Source organism: Rhinopithecus roxellana, chromosome 10 (assembly GCF_007565055.1).
Source record: "Rhinopithecus roxellana isolate Shanxi Qingling chromosome 10, ASM756505v1, whole genome shotgun sequence".
Lineage (NCBI taxonomy): Eukaryota > Metazoa > Chordata > Mammalia > Primates > Cercopithecidae > Rhinopithecus > Rhinopithecus roxellana.
In genome coordinates this window covers 120,688,770-120,710,024 of record NC_044558.1, presented here as the reverse complement: position 1 = coordinate 120,710,024, position 21,255 = coordinate 120,688,770, and the positions used below count along the sequence as shown (strand labels likewise).

At 41.9% G+C, this 21,255-nt stretch overlaps 1 protein-coding gene and 1 pseudogene across 2 annotated transcripts in view; one reads left to right on the top strand and one right to left on the bottom strand.

Moving 5' to 3' along the window:
• The window catches only part of TMCC3 (transmembrane and coiled-coil domain family 3), a 314,353-nt gene that overhangs the window by 81,844 nt on the left and 211,254 nt on the right, over nt 1–21,255 (top strand). The gene's annotated exons all lie outside the window — the stretch shown is intronic.
• The window catches only part of LOC104678621, an 80,879-nt pseudogene that overhangs the window by 41,553 nt on the left and 18,071 nt on the right, over nt 1–21,255 (bottom strand).

Sequence of the window (21,255 nt, the reverse complement as noted above, 5' to 3'; positions counted from 1 at the left end):
GCCATATTTTATGTTATTTACAACAACAAAAATGGTTTTAAAAGTATTCCTTATTGACTTCTTGTGAAAATAAGGGAGAATGTGTGTGTATATATATACACGTGTATATATGTATATATATGCGATGAGATATATACATGTATGGGTGTGTGTATATATATATATTTTAAATTTTACTTTAAGTTCCAGGATACTTGTGCAGAATGTGCAGGTTTGTTACATAGGTATACATGTGCCATGGTGATTTGCTGCACCCATCAACCTGTTATCTAGGTTTTAAGTCTTGCATATGTTAGGTATTTGTCCTAATGCTCTCCCCCTCCCTGTGTCCATGTGTTCTCATTTTTCAACAGGGAGAATATATTTTTAATATGTCTGGAACAAAGTAGATTCATAATAGTAGCTGCTGTCATGATTACCACCATCATCACTGTCATCCCCAAGGTATCATCATGGGCTGGTCAGAGGAGTGAAGGGGGCAGAAGAGAAGAAATGTTGAAGGTTTTTGTTTCTTTCTCTTCTTCATCACACCTTGCCTCTTACAAGAGGTTATACAAGGTATGGTGGGGGTACCTGAGATAGGGAAGGGGCATTGGAGATGAAAAGGAAATGAGGGGAGTAGAAAAAAACAATATTAGAGGGAAATCAGGTGAGCAGAGTAGACTCATGGCTTGAACTTATTGCTTTCACATCTTATTTGCCTGAAATACATTCAGTTATCCAAGCTCCCTCATATCTATTTTTTATAAGCTTAGCATTCATGACTTAAAAACACTGTTAATGCTTACACCCTTAAAATCTTTAATGGATATTCCTTTAAACTGGGGCCCAGGGAAAAGTGCTTTTTGACATAACAAACATTTCTGGTAGAGAATTATGATAATGAGGCCAAGTTTCTATTTTCAGCTCCTAATTACCTTTCAATCCAGTTGCCGTCATTAAGCCACACTTGCCTTTAGTGTGCTGGAAGTTGGAGAAATGAGTGCATTACCATCAAAGCATGAAAGGCCAGTGCTTTGCATAATCATTGCAGGAACTATTGCTCAGATTTGGCATCTGTCACTCTCGCCCTGCAGTTCCCCTGTTTGGAATTCTGCCCATGCAAAGTTCCAGTTACTGGTTTTAATCATTTTCAAACCCGGGTGTGGATTGCCTAGTCACCCACAGTTGCTTTTTCTTCATTGCACATTTTTGTTTTAAACGGAGTCCCTGTGATGATTCTACATTTGCCAAAATAGTAAGAGGAAAGACACTCTGTACTTGCTTCCTACCGCTGACAAAGTGGACATTGTGAACATCACCTTGGGTGGTAGGAAGGCAAAAGCTCCAACTGGTCTTGTTCAATGATAGTAAAATGGAGAAACAGAGACCCTGATCCTCTTGAGAGGTAAAGAGAGAAAGTCTCTGGTCTTCTGCAGAGCTTGTTGTGTCTAGGCCAGGGGAGGAGTTAGTGTGAGAACATGGGAAGAAATGGGCGAGGTGGGTGAATGGGAGTGCAGTGTTAGGTCCGTAGGCCAGTACTGAAATGAGGAGGATCTGTTAAAGATACCTGTCCACTGGTACCCAGCTGCACTATCCCGTGGAAGGGTGAGGGCCACAGTGCTGGAGCATGCCCTGGGGTCCCAGCTGGGTCAGATGTAAATCCACGCAGAAGGTCTGGGGCACTGGAAAAGAGATCAGTCAGCAGGGGGACGCTGAGGGGACTCGAGGTACAAGAATACAAACATTTGAGGAACTGGCACAACCAAACTGCAGCATGCTAGCAGGAAAGCATCTCTGAACAAAACCCTTTGTGCTTCCCAAAATGACATTGTGTAGGAAAGGGGCGGGCAGGGTCTATGCCTTGCGTAGTTCCTGGCACAGAGTAGGTGCTTGATAAATCTTTACTGAAAGGAATTAATAAATGAATGCGCCACCAAACGATGTGTCAGAAATCCTCCCTATGCACTAAAATAAGAACTGATTTTCATGAGAACCTTCCAGTGTTTTGCAGGGTTTGGGATGTTTGTATCTTATCTGATTTTCACAACATAAAAGGCACGGGGAGGAAAGGAAACACAATGTGTTTCTGTAGAGGGAAGAGAATATGTCTTCCTTTAAATAAAACCAGAGAGAATTATTGAATCTCCTGGTACTTTTCCCTTTGTCATCTATCTTGTAAAATAATGTATGCAGGATGAAAATCAATAGTCTTTACAAAAGCAGCTGGTTAGTGATTTAAAGGGACATACATTAGATGGTTTGAAGTTGTCTGTGATAGAGAACTATAAAGGAATGTACTTTTTTTTTTCTGTTGAGAACATATGAATAGAAAATGATAACAATCACTTTCTAGCCACAGGCCCTATATCAGGATGAAACACAGTGTTTGTGCTTCAAGGTAAAGCGTCTCCCAGAGGAGATGGTGGTGGTGTGTCAGCTGGCATGGCCACCAAGCAGTGTCTGTTCTGTAATGAATATAATTTTTGCCTTTGAATACCAAATTAAACCTAGGAGAAAAGTACATGTCCTAAGAGCTTTAAGCAGTGGATAGTTCTGATGAGCTTGCTTAGGAGGAGCTAGGCAGTATGCTATGTTGATGGAATATAAAAAAGATTCCAAGAAGTTTATTTGACTTACTCTGCTTCTTCCTAAAACAAATTTGGAGTGACTTCTCAACCAATGAAAAATAATATTAGTAAAATAGACCTAGAAATTGAAAATCGGGACCAGTGGCTTATACCTGTAATCTCAGCACTTTGGGAGACTGAGGTGGGTGAATCACTTGAGGTCAGGAGTTGGAGACCAACCTGGCCAACATGGTGAAACCCCATCTCTACAAAAAATACAAAAATTAGCTGGGCACGGTGGTTTATGCCTATAATCCCAGCTACTCATGAGACTGAGGCAGGAGAATTGCTTGAACGTGAGATACGGAGGTTGCAGCGAGCCGAGATCATGCCACTGCTCTCCAGCCTGGGTGACAGAGTGAGACTCTGTCTCAAAAGAAAAAAATAAAAAAAAAAGGAGAAAAAATCAGGACCATTGAAAAGAAGAGAATGCCAAACTGCTCTCCAAAAGTGTTAAATTAGACCTTTTGACTGATTTTACATGGAACTTCCTGGTAGCCGTGGCAGAAAGGAAAACATGGTAAGGTACATAACTTATACTTTTGGAAAAGAGAGAGCATGCCAGTTTCTCAGAAGAGGCAAAGCTTTTCTGAAAGATTGCAGTTTTAAGTCCTTGTTATTCTGGAGTTGGTGATTCAATTTTGATCATTCAGTTTGCTTACTTCTTTCCCTCGTTGTTTCTCTACCTGTTAAAGTTACTCTTTTGCTTCACAGTCTCTGCAGTGCTTACTAGTGCATCAGGTACAGGGAAGGGAAAGCAGGTAAATGCAAAACAGTCAGCTTTGTAGCCGATTACAATTGTGGTTAAAGGCATATGTGATAGGTCATTTTAACTAACTTTGTGCTATCTATTGATTGAATAAATATTCTTCAAGACAACAGAAGAGAGAATTATTTATATTTTAAAAAAGTCCTTGTGACTTCATATAAAGCTCATCTAGCTTTGCACTGGGCTGAGGATTGGAGCCCCTATGTAGCAGGTCAGTGTTAAAAAGTGAAAGCTCTGTGCTTGGTCTGGGAATGACCATATATTAGTCCATACATTGGAAAAAACCTGATTTTATTCCCCTAGTTCCCCAGCCTGGGGGAACTTTAGAATCACCAGGGGAGCTTTTTAAAAATACAGACCACCAAGCCCCATCCTACACTGACTGGATTAGATTCTCAGGTGGTAAGGCCCAGGGATGAGGTTTTTATTTGTTGTTTTGGCTTTAAGCTCCCTTGGTTTTTCTGATAACCAGCCTGGCTTTGGAATTGCTATCCATCTATCTGCAAAGGGAAAAAATAAATCCATCCTCTGCACTGTCCTAGCATAGTCAGCTGCCCTAGTGTGGTCACCACCCTGCCGGTGACAAGCTTCCTGAGTAGTGATTGTTGCGGGGACCAGGGGTGGTCACTAGATGGATCCTAAGTTGTCCAGTCTACCACAGGTAAATAAAATAAGCCAGGCATCACTTTGGAAGATAAGTAATTGTCCTCTAAGACACAGAGAGCCACAGTCCAGTGAAATTTCCAAGGAAAACTGAGAAAGGAGAAATTAAATATAACCTCATTTGGTCAAGGGAAATACTAAACACACAAACGTCAAACAGAAGATCCCCACCCACCGTCTCTCTATATTTGCCTGTAGCTATTCCCAAGTGTAAAAATAACATTGAGCAGGTGTCATGTATTGGGTTCTATGCTAAACCCTTCCATTGTATGTACCTACCACATTTGTTTCCATATGTAGGTAACCTGCACACAGTCATGTAAAGTAGATATGGTAATTTTCATTGCCAGTGAATAAACAGGTCTAGAGAACTTACGTGACTTACACAGAGACACAATCTAGCCAAGAGTGGGGCTAGGTCTGCAGCCCAGGTCTAAATGATCCTTGAACAAAATAAATTGTTGCTTTTGAATACATTTTTTAAATTAAACACTACATGTTTCCTTAAAAACATCAATCCACACATCTCTTTTTTTTTTTTTCTTTTGAGACGGAGCCTTGCTCTGTCACCCAGGCTGGAGTGCAGTGGCCGGATCTCAGCTCACTGCAAGCTCCGCCTCCCGGGTTTACACCATTCTCCTGCCTCAGCCTCCCGAGTAGCTGGGACTACAGGCGCCCGCCACCTCGCCTGGCTAGTTTTTTGTATTTTTTAGTAGAGATGGGGTTTCACCATGTTCACCAGGATGGTCTCGATCTCCTGACCTCGTGATCCGCCCGTCTCGGCCTCCCAAAGTGCTGGGATTACAGGCTTGAGCCACCGTGCCCGGCCCCACACATCTCTTTAATCAAATTCTGTTCCATACCTGGGTTGATAGAAGAGCATCCATCGATTCATCTGTTCATGGACATCAGACATTCATGTAAAGCTTATTCTGTGCTAGGCCCTGGAAAGACAAAGATAAACAAGGACCCAGCATTCAGGAGGCTTGTGGCGTGGAGCAACCAGAGCATGGAATGGACTGATTGGTCAGGCTTGGGGTATGGTCCGTTACTGGGGCCAAGGTATCAAGGTTCTGTTACTGAAGAAGGAAGATGCTGGTCAGGGAAAAAAACACAGGTGCCCATTGCCGGTCCCTGCCCTCGAGGAGCTTAAAGTCCAAAGGGAGAAGTTCAGGTAAAAACTGCAGTTACAGATGGTCTTGCGTGGCCCCAGGAAAGGTAACGGTGCTATCAGCACTTATAACACTGGAGCTATTCCAAGGCCTTAGAAGGTTGCTCTGAGAAAATGATGTTGCATTGAGGTCTGATGAGTGCGTATGACTTAACTTCATGTCCTCATTTGTATACATTTAATGTATATCTAATAATAATCAGTAAAAACTTTCTGTTCACTCCATAGGGCAAAGTTTTTGCTTGTACATGATTTTCATTTTTAATGGCTGTATAATATACTACAGTGTTTTGTATAGTAAGTCTATCCTGTTGTCCAGTTAAATATTTACTTTCTCTTCTCATTGAATGTTCATCAGCAAACGTATTTGTTCATCAGCAAACGTATTTGTGTATAAGTTTGTTTTCCTATTGAAGAAAATGCAAGAAATGGGTTTGTGGAATCAAAGAATATGCCTAATTGGTCACTGTATTATTTTTTGAAAGCAGCAATTAACTTTCTTTCACATCCCCTTCCTATAGCCCCTTCTTGGTTATCTTCATGCATTTTATCAACAGCTCTTTTTATCTCCTTTGTGGCTCACCTCTGTGTACCAGGTTTCCTGATATTTGTGTCAATCTTTGCATCTAGAGTTCTTCAGATTTCTCATAGTGAGCACTTAGTAATGCCTTCCTTTAAAAACACCTACTTTCTGGGCTGGGCACGGTGGCTCACGCCTGTAATCCCAGCACTTTGGGAGGCCGAGGCTGATGGATCATGAGGTCAGGAGATCGAGACCATCCTGGCTAACATGGTGAAACCCCATTTCTACTAAAAATATAAAAAATTAGCCAGGCAAGGTGGCGGGCGCCTGTAGTTCCAGCTACTTGGGAGGCTGAGACAGGAGAATGGTGTGAGCCCAGGAGGCAGAGGTTGCAGTGAGCCGAGATGGTACCACTGCACTCCAGCCTGGGCAACAGAGCAAGACTACGTCTCAAAAAAAAAAAAAAAAAAAAAACCCAAAAACAAAAAAACACCTACTTTCTGTTCTTTGAGTTTCTAGCACATCAATTGTTGTGGCAGTGACTATTATCCCAACATCTATTCTCTTTTCTTCATTGGAACTCACAAGTTTTAGTCAGGCACATGGCCATTCAGAATAAAGGTTATATTTCCTCTTTTGGAGGTGATGGATATGTTCATTATTTTAGTTATGTGATGGTTCCACATGTGATTAGAAAATTGTACACTTTGAAAAAAAAGACTATATTTCCCAGCTTCCTTTGCAACCAGAGGAGGCCAGGTGACTAGTTCTGGCCAATAGAACACATTCTACTACTTACAAGTAAAAGAATTGTTTGGTAGCTTTTGGAATCCTTTTTTTAAAAAGTGGTGTGTGCCTTTTGTCCTCTCTTATTTATACCTTCTTCCACCCTGCTCCCTGGAACATGGTTGTGATGACTAGAGCCACCATATTGGATCATGACAAGAAGGGCCAAACTCTAAAGATGTTGGAATGTTGAGCTGGAAGGCTTTTGGTTCTGTGAAGATTTCAGGGACCAGAGCTTGCATGCCTGTCACTGCGCTGCCTACCTCTGAACTTTCACATGTAAGAAAAATGCATTTTTATTTTGTTTAAATCATTAGTTTGGGTCTCTGTTACTCACAACTGAATCTAATCCTAACTGATACAGATGTGCTCATATAAAACAGACTATATCAACAGTTGAAGTGGTTAAGATATTATCATTTATTAGACATGAATATTTCATGGTTAGGCTGAAACTTGAGACCAAAGTCAAAGGAAAATGCAAGGACCAAATGCAATTCTTTTTGTAACTCTCTCAATTATTTTCTTGCTATACTCCCCCTATTTAAATAATATCTTCATGATCATTGTTGTGTTTATGGAACTCTACTTATGTATTTATGTCATTTAATCCAAGATGAAGAGATAAAATTGCTATCTCCATTTTACAAATTAGAAAATTGAGCTGGAAAAAAATTAACTTGTGAGGGTTATTTAACACGTGGTGGAGTAGGACTCTATCCTGGATCTTCCTGACTCCAGAACCCAATGTCTTACTTTTGTAGGGGAGCCATCTTCTTGCACATACTATTCTTTCTCCACAGAACACTGACCCTTTCTACCTTTTTTGCCCAGCTACTTTATTTTTTATTTCATTTTACTTTTTTAGAGATAAGGTCTTGCCCTGTTGCCCAGGCTGGAGTGCCGTGGTTCAGTCATAGCACACTGTAACCTCGAACTCCTGGGCACAAACGATACTCCTGTCTCATCCCCCCAAGTAGCTAGGAGTACAGGCAAGTGCCACCACACCCGACTGATTTTATTTTTTGGTAGAGATGAGATCTTGCTATGTTGTTCAGGCTGGTCTTGAACTCCTGGCCTCAAGTGCTTCTGTCATCTCAGTCTCCCAAAGTGCTGTGATTTTAGGTGTGAGTCACTGTGCCTGGCCCGCCCATCTGCTTCTACACACCCTAAGTCTCCTCTCCTTCAGCAAACTTTCCTTGATCCCTCCATGCTATCTTATAATGCTATTGCTTTCATTAGCATTTTGTACATTGTCTATCACAGCATTTATCACATCTTATTGAATTTGTTGCTTATTTTTCCCCCATGGTAGACACTGAGGTTCTGGGAGAGGGTTGGGAAGGACTAAGTATTGTTTTTTATTTTTAACCCCCTAGATCCTAGCATGGTGCCTGGCACATAATAGGTGCTTAATAAATATCGTTTGAGTTATTAAATGAACTCTTGTCTGTCCAAAAGATGTTTCTGCTTCTTAAAGCGCTTTTTGGCTTGTATTATTCTAACTAATCCCTCTGCTAGAACTTTTCCTTATTCTTGCATATTCTTATTCCATAGTAAATGTGTCTGTGCTTTTCAAAGGCTTGATTTGGTAGGTAATTTAGTCTTTGGTCATATGTGGCATTTCCTCTTAGTTCTCAGAAGGCTGGTGCTGCTGTTATGATTTCACAGTATGAATAGATTTGCATACTGTTAAGCTGCAGTGATCTTTTACATGCATTCAGGAAAAAATGAAATAGTTGTAAATAAGCATATGCATGAACTCATTCAGAAAAATGACTCTCTGGATTCCAAATTGCATAATCATCCTCCTTTTATATTGAACAGATGAGTAAGAGCTTTAACTTTTCAGAGTTGAAAGATATGCTGCTATGTCAGAGGAGGGAAGAAGAAGAAACAAGAGCTTCCCTAGATGTAGTCTAACTCTGATTGCAGTGTTGTTCAATCCAGTCTTTAAAAGATTCCCATTTAAAAAGCTTGCAGGTTGAATTAGATTGAGTGCCATTCACGGGATTGAAAATATATTCCTGGTCTGAAAATTCCTTTAGGGCACAGAGTCCTTATCTTAGGCGTTTCTGAATCCCCACCCTCAGCATTGTTCTTCATGTAGTATGGACCTTTTACAAATATGGGAGTCAGCAGAAGGAATTTATTTTCCATTTTGCTGTTTCATTGAACTTTATAGGCTGCTTGTTTTTGGATTAGTTGAACCTTTTACTTTTTGTGCTTTTGGCTTATTTTACATATTGGCATAGAAGTTAGCAGGAAAAAGCAAAATGATAAGCTAAAACCTGAGGACTGGGAACTAGCTACTGCCCTCATCTGTTTATTTTATTTATTTACTTTTTTTTGAGATGGAGTCTTGCTGTGTCGCCCAGGCTGGAGTGCAGTGGCGCAATCTCGGCTCACTGCAACCTCCACCTCCTGGGTTCAAACGATTCTCCTGTCTCAGCCTCCTGAGTAACAGGGATTACAGGCACCTGCCACCACACCCGGCTAATTTTTTTGAATTTTTAGTAGAGATGGGGTTTCACCATGTTGGCAAGGGTGGTCTTGAACTCCTGACCTTAGGTGATCCTCCTGCCTCAGCCTCCCAAAGTGCTGGGATTACAGGCACGAGCCATCGCACCCAGTCCCTCATCTGTTTGTTGTTAATTATTTTAACTGTTTTCAGTGTACAGTTCAGTGGCATTTATTACAATCACATTGTTGTGCAACCATCACTGCTGTCAATCTCCTTTCATCTTTTCATCTCTTTTTTTCTTCTCAAATAGAAACTCTGTACCCATTAAACAATAACTTTCCATTTACCCCTTCTAATTTTCTCACAACCATCATTCTACTTTCTGTCTATATGAATTTGACTACCCTAGTGATCTCATAAGTGGAATTGTATGATACTTGTCTTTTTGTGATTGGCTTATTTCACTTAGCATAGTGTCCTCAAGGTTCATCCACACTGTAGGATGTGTCAGAATCTCCTTTTTTGAGGCTGAATAATATTCTATTATATATACATATCACATTTGTCTACCCATTCATCTGTTGATGAACACTTTGGTTGCGTCCTCTTTTGACAGTTGTGAATAATACTGCTATGAACATGGGTGTACAAATAGGCCCCTGTAAGATATATACTAAGACGTAGTTTCAAAACCTTTCACATTTTCAAAATAAAAAACGTGTGGTTCAAAAGACATCGTCAAGAAAGTGAAAAGACAACTCATACATTGGGAAGGAATATTTGCAAATCATGTATCTGATAAATGACTTGTATCTAGAATATATAAAGAGCACTTACAACTCAACAATAAAGACAGCTCAGTTTAAAAATGGGCAAAGGATCTGAATAGACATTTCTCTGAAGAAGATATACAAAGGCTGGTAAGCGCATGAAAAGATGCTCAACATTATTAGTCCTTATGGACATTCAAATCAAAATGACACCAAGATACCACTTGATACCCACTAGAATGGCTGTAATAAAAAAATGGACAATAACAAGTGTTGATGAGGATATGGAGAAATTGAAACCCTCATACACTGTTAGTGGCAAGGTAAAATGGTGCAGCCACTTTGGAAAACAGTTTAGCACTTCCTCAAAATGCTAAACATGGCTGGACACCGTGATGTGCACCTGTCATCCCAGCTACCTGGGAAGCTGAGATAGGAGGAACTCTTGAGCCCAGGAGTTCTAGGCCAGCCTAGGCAACATAGCAACATCCTGTCTCTAAAAAAATCAACTAATCATAAAGTTACTGTATGACTCAGCAGTTCCATTCCTGGGTATAATATACCCCAAATAAATGAAAACATATATAGACACAAAACTTGTATACAAATGTTTATAGCAACACTATTCATATTAGCCAAAAAAAGTGGAAACAATTGCAATTTTTCTCAACTGATAAATGATAAACAAAATATGGTATATCCCTGTAATGAAATATTATTCAGCAACAAATAGAATGAAGTACTGATACATTCTATAATGTGGATGACCCTCAAAAATACGCTAAGTGAAAGAAGCCAGTCACAAAGGACCACATGTTATATAGTTCTGTTTACATAAAATGTTGAGCAGAGGCAGATCTATAAAGACAAAAAGTATATTAGTATTTCCTTAGGGTAGGAGAAGGGGACAGGTGGTAGGAGAAAATGGGAGTGACTGCTAATAAATAAAAAGTTTTGTTAGAGGATGATGAAAATGTTCCAAAATTATAGTAATGGTTGCAATATACTAAATCTATATAAACCATTGAATCGTGTACTTAAATGGATGCACTTGACAGTGTGTAAATTACATCTTGATAAATCTGTTTGGAAAGGAAAAATTTTAGCGGCATTATCGCACATTCCACAAGCTCACCTTGTGGATGTCGTGTCATCAAAATAGTCTTTTTTACCCTCCATGAAATAGGACACCATAGTCTTTTTGGAGAAGAAATTAGGGAATTTGTCATTGAAAATACAGGGAAAAAACAGGGGAAAATCGTTTCCCCAGTTTATAAGAAATAAAACACATTTTGGCAATATTTATTCATTTCCTAAAAATGTGGCATGTCTTCTTTCAAAACGAGGACAGTATTAGTGCAGGTGGACTCTGCATCAGAAGACTTTAACAAACCTTAAAGCTATTTAGGTCTTCTTTCCCTTGGCATAGGAGTCTTGGTGTTTGGTCTTGCTATTCAGCTGACCTTGGATAAACCAGCAATCCCTCTTCCTCCTGCCTAGTAAGTCAGTCTTAGTCTTGTTGGAAGGTGTGGTTGAAGGCTAATTGAGAGAGATCGACCTGTTAATATTCTGAAAAGGGTTTACCTTAAATTAATTTAAATCTGTGGTTTCAGTGGATTTTATGTATGCCCCCTATTCCTGGCTTTGGTTACCACATAGCCAAACATTAATTGATTTTTTAAATATATATATATATTTTTGAGATGGAGTCTCACCTTGTAGCCCAGGCTGGAGTGCAGTGGTGCAATCTCGGCTCCTGCAACCTCTGTCTCCCAGATTCAAGAGATTCTCCTAATACTATGCAGCCATAAAAAAGGATGAGTTTGCATCCTTTGTAGGGACATGGATGCAGCTGGAAACCATCATTCTTAGCAAACTATCACAAGAACAGAAAACCAAACACCGCATGTTCTCACTCATAGGTGGGAACTGAACAATGAGATCACTTGGACTCGGGAAGGGGAACATCATGCACTGGGGCCTATTATGGGGAGTGGGGAGGAGGGAGGGATTGCATTGGGGAGTTATACGTGATATAAATGATGAATTGATGGGTGCTGACGAGTTGATGGGTGCAGCACACCAACATGGCATAAGTATACATATGTAACAAACCTGCACGTTATGCACATGTACCCTAGAACTTAAAGTATAATAATAAAAAAAAAAAAAAAAGAGATTCTCCTGCCTCACCCTCCCGAGTAGCTGGGATTACAGGCACCCACCACTGTGCCTGGCGAATTTTCGTATATATATATTTTTTCATAGAGACAGAGTTTCACCATGTTGGCCAGGCTGGTCTCGAACTCCTGAGTGCAAGTGATCTCCCTGTCTCAGCTTCCCAAAATGCTAGATTGGATTTATTTTTGACTTTTTGCTCTCACTGCCTTTTGGGCCGCTCACTCAGGGCCTTATGCCTGAGTATCTGGCACATTTTCTTCACCAGGTTGTGGAGTCCTGGGAGGGAGGACCAGGGACGTCATTAAACTTCTCATAGTGCGTGGCACTGTGTAGGTGCTTTGTAGTCATTCATTGAATGTATAATTCCACTTAGGTGGAACTTTAGGATGTGAGCCAGCAGTTTCTTCATGGTAGCTTTTTAAAATTTTTTTGAGATGGAGTCTTGCTCTGTTGCCCAGGCTTGAGTGCAGTGGCGTGATCTTGGCTCACCACAACCTCCACCTCCCGGGTTGAAGTGATCTTCGTGCCTCAGCTTCCTGAGTAGCTGGGATTACAGGCGTGCACTACCACACCCAGCTAATTTTTGTATTTTTAGTAGAGACGGGGTTTCACCATGTTGGTCAGGCTGGTCTCGAACTCCTGACCTCACGATCCACCAGCCTTGGCCTCCCAAAGTGTCAGGATTACAGGTGTGAGCCACCGTGCCCAGCCAGTAGTTTTGTTTTATTATCTAATGTCTGCTAAAAGAATGTGGCGCAGCCAACTGAGAGAAGGACGTCCTGCCTCCTGTTTGATTGATCATGACATAAGTTTGCAAGCATGCTAACATGTCATTAAATAACATAAATTAAACCTCAAGAACGAAGATGTTTGGCTTTTCTTCCTGAGAATCTGTGCATACAGTTTGTCAGCCCTGAATCTCCCAAAAGTGCCCCTGGAATGTGAGCTCTGGATGTTTCTGGTTTTTGTTGGAGGTTGATCAGAGCCATCAGTCCTGTCAAGTGGTTAGACCAGGCGGAAGATAAATCGAATCCAGGGCCTTACACAGACCTTTTTTTTTTTTTTTTGAGACGGAGTCTCGCTGTGTCACCCAGGCTGGAGTGCTGTGGCCGGATCTCAGCTCACTGCAAGCTCCGCCTCCCGGGTTCACGCCATTCTCCTGCCTCAGCCTCCCGGGTAGCTGGGACTACAGGTGCCGCCACGTCGCCCGGCTAGTTTTTTGTAGTTTTTAGTAGAGACGGGGTTTCACCAGTGTTAGCCAGGATGGTCTCGATCTCCTGACCTCGTGATCCGCCCGTCTCGGCCTCCCAAAGTGCTGGGATTACAGGCTTGAGCCACCGCGCCCGGCCGGCTACACAGACTTTTAAAACAAAAGTCTTGTTTCCTGATGTTTTGTTTTGTACTATGAGTTAATTTGAGTTGGCTGTGAAGAGTGTGAGTGATTCTTCTCAAGTCCCTGTGTTTGTTTGCATCAGAACTGGCACATGGAATATGTACCATGACAGGGTTAGAACTAAGACAGTGCTTAATTTCCATTTCAGCAAGATGAGTTTCAGAGATTAAAGAGCTGAGGCTGTGAGTGATTGTGATGTAAATGCAATCATTTTCTCAATCCTGGTGTCCAGCGTTAGAGGGAAAGAGGCTGAAGGCCTGACCTTGCTGATGTCCAGCCTCCTCTGTCTTGGCTCTGCTGGTCTGTGTCCTCCAATCTCCAGCCACACCCCACCTTTTCAAGAGCCCTTGTTTGGAAGTCAGGACACCCAAGGTTGAGGACTGGTCCTACCTTTGCCTTTGAATAGTTTTTAACCTGAAGCATCCTATCCCCTGGGGGGGTGCTTAAATATTTGTGGGGGGCAATTTTGGTTGTCACAATATGGTTATTATATTATTTTTGAGTTTTGTTTTATTTCAAGATAATAATGATGGCATTATAAATATTACTTATAAAAAGAGGGTGCTGGGTGGGCATGGCGGCTCACGCCTATAATCCCAGCGTGGATCACTTGAGGTTAGGTCAAGGCGGTGGATCACTTGAGGTTAGGAGTTTGAGACTAGCCTGGGCAACATGATGAAACTCCATCTCTGCTAAAAGTACAAAATTTAGCTGGGTGTGGTGGCGGGTGCCTGTAATCCCAGCTACTCAGGAGGCTGAGACGTCCTAGGACAAATGCTTGCCCAGGAGGTGGAGGTTGCAGTGAGCTGAGATCATGCCCCTGCACTCCAGCCTGGGTGACAGAGCAAGACAGTATCTCAAAAAAAAAAAAAAAAAAAAAAAAAAAAAAAAAAAGGGTGTTGCATCTTTAGCATTGAGAAGCCCTGAGATGGATCATTGGGTTCTCTGAGCCTTAACTGACCTTTTTTTTTTTTTTTTTTTTGAAATAGAAATAATGCTTGCCCTACTCACCTCTCAGAATTTTGAGAATCAGTTGTGGAAATCATGTGAATCTGAGTCTGAGTGTTTCCTCAACTGAAAAATGGGAATAGTATAGGTTTAACGTGGCCTTTGTAAGCATTAAGTAGGATTACACATGTAAAGCACTTGGTAAGTGGTAAAGCAAAATGCAACAATGTGTATACCATCAATTGATTATTTAATCCTGACTTCCTGCCCGGCCAGCTGTCTTACTGTTGACTGGGTACATCTTGTGATCTTCCATCTTTACATTCCAGACCTTAGTGCTTGTGTGTGCTGCTCTCTCTCTTTCTTTTGCTCTTTTCCTTTCTAGTCCTCTCTCTCTCTCTTCCTTCTTCCCTCCTTTCTACTCTGCCCTTCCTGGACTTTTCCCCCTCATCTTCTCTGCCTGTGCCAATCTGCTGTTTCCTGAAAATTTCTCGTATCTGAACTCACACAGGGCCCCAGGGGAAGGATCTTCTCCTTCTGTTAGTTTCCTGCTCAGTGCTGGTTTCCTGCTCTGTCATTGCCTGTGAAATCATTGGTTATCTTCCCCGGCACGTGCATCTGATTGCTCCCTGGAATGTAAATCCCTTGGATTTAGCATGAGACTGCAGAACTGGTAGATGTCAGTAACTGTTGATTTTCTACACCCGAGAGACATGCTTTCGATGGAAACAAGCCTGTAAACCCGAACCTTTTCTTCCTTGAGGATATGTAATCACCCAAACAGTAAAGCTAGTTACAGACTTTTAGAACAGGAAAGAACCTCAGGGAGTTACTCTTTATTGCATATAACAGGTGGTTTATATACTTTATATACTTTGTATCTTTTCTTTCTCATAATAATATTAAAAGGTAAATGTGGCCACCTACATATCATGAGCAAGGAGGCTAAGACTCAGAGATGTTAACTCTCTTGCCCAAGGTCACTCATCTTGAAGTAGTAGAAGGGCTTCCCTTTGTCTTCAGAATCTATGTTCTACTATTTTATTCTGCTTCTTAAGGAAAATGAAGCTTTGATCATCACTAGAATACCATTTAGGGTAAGAAAGCTGAAAGAGTCAACATTAAGTAAAAACAAACAAAAATCATGCAGCAGCAGTCCTTTCCAGTGTCGAAACAGCTAAGGCATGGCCACTGAGGAAGTATTAGATGGCTACCATCTAATGCCAAACCAGTGTTTTGCTAAGATGCCAAAGGAGAGAGGGGCTTCATCATTAAATGGCACAAAGAAACCCTGAAACCTGTACAGCAAGCAGGTTTGAATAACACAGCAGCAAGTATACAGCCTCTGGGGCCAGACTGTGGGTTTGGATCCCAGCTCTTCTACTTTTTAGCTGTGGGACCTTGGGCAGCTTCCTTATCCATCCCCTTGTATCTCAGTTTCTGCATTTGTAAAACATGGGGGTGATAATAGAACCCGCCCCTCAGGGTAGTGGTGAAAAACTAAAGAGATGATACCCATAAGGACTTAGAGCAGTGCCTAGCACATAATAAGGCTCACTGAGTGGTGGCGTTGGTTATTGAGGCTAAGTATTGCACAGCGAGAACTTAAAAACAATTCCAGCTGCTTGGCAAGGGCCAGAAGTTGACGGCCTTGAATCACTCACAGAAGCCTAATGGGTGCATGGTGGTGTCTCTCCTGACTCCACGGAGGGTCCATCTGAGGTTCCCCCACATGTATTTATCTAGGAATGTGTCCAGTGGAGGCAGGTTTTAAGGTCAGACCTCACCCTGTAATGATGAATAATAATTCTCTTTGACTAAGAGATGGGCTTAAGACGCCAAGGGGTTTTGTTATTAAAAGTAAATAGCAACATGCTCTATTCTTTCTCCAAGAATCCAGAATAAATTGATTTCCTAGGCAGGGTTTGTAACTAAGTACTGAGTCTCTCACACTGCTCTCTGAAAGGTCCCAGTTAAGCCCCTGAGAGGCATGAATAGTTGATGAAGGTTTTATATTTGGACTCTTAATAAAACTGGGCTTGCCAGCTTTTAGAAAAGTGCTTCAGTTATTCAATGGGTAAGGCTGTGTGGGCCTAAAGGTATCTGTTTGGCTGGCAGGGTATTCAGGAGCATCAGGAAGTATTTCCCTGATGGGATGCTACAGGACTAGATCTGGAAAGGGAACTTTAGCCTGTTTCTGACTGCAGGGTTCTGACCAAGCTTGGGCAATAGCTCCCTGTTGGAAAATGGGTATGAGGGACCACAGCAATCGTCTATCTAATCTACTGGCGTTTGGCCATGTAATATGACAAATGACGATTATTCTTTCATCGGTGTCTTTCAGGTACCTTCTTATGTACCTTCTAATGCATATTGGTTTTCCTGTTCTTAAAGGCCTGAGAACTGTGCTGCTGGAAACAACCACAGCCTTGCTGGTCGTGAGCTTACATTGCTCTGTGGTTTGAGACGTGAGGCTTGATTAGGAGATAAAAGCCAGGTGGTGATGATTTTCCCACCCTTCACTCCAGAGAGGGTCCTTACCAACCTTTACACCTCTCCTGGGGTCCCTTCCCCTAGAATTCCTAGGAGTCCCCCAGTGGCTCCCCTGTGCCTAATTTCTGGGATTTGGAAAAGCTGCTGTTGAATAGGGCTATTGCTATGCGTGTGCGCATGCACACACACACACACACACACACACACACACACACACACACACATACACACACACACGTGGTTTCAGAAAGACGAAATGCAGGAGCCATGGGAAGCCACTGCCATGGCTCCTTCCCGGGACTTACCACCTCTGAAATGCTGCTGGTATTCGGAGAACAACAGCTCTCTGTGCTTCTCCGTGCCTTATCTGAGTGTCGGGGTCCCTCCCCTTGCCCCAGAGAGCGAAGGGATGGGAAGTTAGGGAAGTTGAGGGAAGGAGAGGAGGTACAGTGATTTACCATTTGCTTTCTGAACAGTGTTCAAGATAAAACCATAAATTGAGATGCAGAAAATGAACACACGTTCTCTAATTTTACTCCTAACGGCTAACTTCATGTCTTAGTCCTTGTTATGCATTAATGATGGTTGACATTCATTGAGCTCTTACGTTTCTCATTAAACCCTCTCAGCCTTGTAAGAAATTACTAGTACCCCTGTCTTTACACAAAGGAAACCACACCTGAGAAAGATGAATTTTCCCAAGGCGTCACAGCTGCTTATAGATGGCGCTAGGGTTTCATTCCAGGCCCCACCGCAGAGCTTTCCATTCAGCGGCGATGCTGAGCTGGCTCTGGGCTTTGCTGTCTGTCTTTTTCTCTACAGTGCAAATTCTGTCTTCAATATGTTAAGACCATTTCATGGTTTGTATTTTGCATCGGTAAGGTCGTGTAAATTGATTTTTTTGACATTCAGCTTTCTATGCTAGGACATTCATTTTATCTAGTTTCTCTAGGCTCTGAAAAGGAAGAGCCTTCCTCTTTTGAGCAGAGAACAGGGTGTTCAGAAGTCTGGGACATGCCAAGGAGAGCCCTGAAGGAGAATTTCTGGTGCAAGCAGCTTACTTAGGAGACCCTGCTCTTCCTTTTCTCCCCTCTGCACTCCCTCCCTTTGATCCCGGTAACCACCTCCGCTCCTCTGGTCCACCAGAGATTCTAATTCCCACCTATCTTTGTAGCCCAAACCCCTTTCTCAAGGCATATCTAATAAGTAAATTGATATTTTCAAAGGAACTTTTGCCCAAAGGCAGGGAAAGCAACAAAAAGAATTAATAACTAAAAAGTATTTTTAAACTTCATGTTTCTGTTCCTAAAACTATGAATTTTACCAAGACACCAAACTCTTCAAAAGTATTACACCATGCCTGGGTGTGATACCTCACACCTGTAATGCCAGAACTTTGAACTTTGCGGGGAGCTGAGGCAGGAGGAGCACTTGATGCCAGAAGTTTGACACCAGCCTGGGCAACATAGTGAGACCCCATCTTAAAAAAAAAAAAAAAAAAAAACTTAGCTGGTGTGGTGGCACACACTTGTAGTCCTAGCTACTTGGAAGGCTGAGGCAGGAAGATCACTGGAGCTCAGGAGCCCAAAGCCACAGTGAGCTGGGAATGCACCACTGTACTCCAGCCTGGGTAACAGAGCGAGACCCTGTCTAAACAAACAAACAAACAAACAAGCAAGCAAAATGCCACTTATGCACTTGGTAGATGAGCAACCTCGTTTGCCTGGCTTGTAGATCTTATTTTTTCAACACTCAAGATCGAGTTTATTTGCTACCCGCTTCCTTTTTAAACACAAACCTTTTTCTCCAGATAGGATCCCCCCACTCAATTCTAGTTTCCAGTCTGAGCTAGAGTGATGGTTTTAACACATGACCACAAATTCTCCACCATTTGAAAGATGGAGCCTAATTCTCTTACCCTTGACATGGGTTGTACTTGAAGACTCATTTCTAATTAATAGAAAGTTGAAGGAGTGATATTGTTAGACTTTGGAGACTAGATTGTAAAAGGCATTGTGGCTTCTATTTTGCCCTCTCTTAGATTACTAGCTCTTGGGGAAGCCACTTGCCATATGGCTTCACACTCAACCCTATGGAGAGGCCCACATGGCAAGGAAACTGAGGCTTTCTGCCCACAGCTATGTGAGTGGGATATCTTGGAAGTAGACTGTGCAGCCCCAGTCAAGCCTTCAGATGAACACAGCCCTGGTTGGCATCTGAACTGCAAATCTGAGTGATCCTGAGCCAGAAAAACCTACCTAAGCTGTCTCTGAATTATTGACCCACAGAATCTCTGAGATAAAGGATATTTGTTGTTTTAGACCACTAATTTTGGGGGATAATTTGTTATGTAGCAACAGATACTCAATACAAGATGTGTGCCTATTTCTCAGGTGACATTTGGGACAATGACTGTTACATGCTAGTTTTCAACTCTACTCCAGATTGTTCTTCTCTTGTTTAGTACCTTATGAGCTGTGTAAACTAAACTCTCAAAGCCTCAGTGTCTTCCTCTGTACAATGGAGATAATAGATTCCCCCTCAGTGAGATTTTTTTTGTTGTTGTTGTTTTTGAAATAGGGTCTTACCTGTCACCCAGGCTGGAGTGCAGTGATGCAATCTCGGCTCACTGCACCCTCTGCCTCCCAGGTTCAAGTGATTGTCCCACCTCAGCCTCCTGAGTAGCTGGGACTACCAGCGTGCACCACCATGCCTGTCTAATTTTTGTATTTTTAGTAGAGATGTGGTTTCACCATGTTGGCCAGGATGGTCTCAAACTCCTGACCTCAGGTGATCTGCCTACCTTGACCTCCCAAAATGCTGTGATCAATGAGTTGTTATTAGTACTGGGTTCATAGTAGGCCACTCAATACATGGATAGCTGTTAGTATTATTAATATATTTTCAACAAGCATAATTCTTGTTTCATCTCACTTTTTCTGAATTCTTCTTTTCTTACCTCCTTGAGAATCCTGGTAAAGCACTTCTGTAACCCAGTGGGTATAGGCCTCTATTAGCTGTTGTGATAGAGTGCTTGTAGATCTCCACAGCTGACAATAAGCTTCATGAGAATGGGGAGGAACATACTGTTTTTGTTTCCATAGTGCCTAATACCAAATAAATGAATGAATGAAGTATATAGCTGCTTCTGCTGTATTTGCACATAAGCTGTTATTGGCATTCAATGTCATTAAAATGGTTAACTTTTATCTCCAGCCAAAGAAGGTATGCATTGGAAAACAAAAATGCATTAGAGAATCTGTTGTTCATTTTGTTCTCTGTCTTTCCAGCCAAGAAAATCTATGATTTTACTGTCAATTTGTGTAGACAGACAATAGTTCTCATGTCCATATTTTTTTTACCATATAGGGCCCGCTTTAGCATATAAGGGCCATTTCAGGGAAAATGTTGCTGTGAGAACCTCTTCCCAATAGCTGGAATATAAGTTGATTATTCAAGACATTTTAATTTTAAGATTATAATAAACATTATTGAACACAAATTCTCAGATGGAGGGTGTTAAACATTTTTCTCTAGTGTTGGAAGGCAGCATAGAACAGGCAAAGGGAATGGGGTTGTTTCTGACTTAAGACCAAATCCAGATCCCAGAATTTACAAGCTATATAGCTGCCTGACTGTGGCCCCAGCTGTTTCTTCCCTGAGCATCCATTTGCTCTACTCCATGTGGATGAAAACGAAGAACATCAGAGAATACTCCTCACATTGCCATCTCCCCGCCCAGGCTTCCATGAATCTTTTCATCCTCTGTTCCCTCTCTTTGGTGTCTGTGTATTCACCAGATGTTTTGTAGGTATTTACCATATGTCAAGCCATGCTGGGCACAGGACTGTACCAACACACAAGACCTGGTCCTATTCCCTGAGGGCTCCCTGAGGGCTGGCAAGCTGGGATCTGCACTCGGAGTGAGTGGGTAGCAGGCAGCTCTCTAGCATGGCATTATGGGGTTAAATTTCTCCTAGCACAAATTCTGGGTCAGATTCAGCCCCTGGTGATTGTCTCTTTCCAGTTGGTAGGCTCGGATGCTGTGGAGTAGTCCAGTGTAGGGTTTACTCTCAGTTTTGCTTTGCTAAGGGAAATCTGGGACTTGTTATTCTGCAGTTACATCATTAATTAGTGATACTTGCAGCAGTAAACATCATGTCAGCTAAAATTAGTAATTCTGCTACCTCTTCTGCTGAAGCTAAATGGGAGGGAGAGCTGGATCTGGTGGGATGTGCGCCCGACATTCCCAAACCAAAGGCAAAAGGATGTTCAGCAGGGTTTAGCAGGGAAGAAAGACTGTGCTCAGGTGCACACGTAAACTAGGCAGGAGAGCTCTTGAAACAGGAAAAAGACCATTTGTTCATGTAGCTCAATGTTTTTCCTGGTAATCCTTGACAAAATTCATCCAGTTCATCTATCCATCCACAATGAGTGCCTGCTGCATATCAGGAGTAATACCGAAGTAAAAGAAAGTGCTCGCAA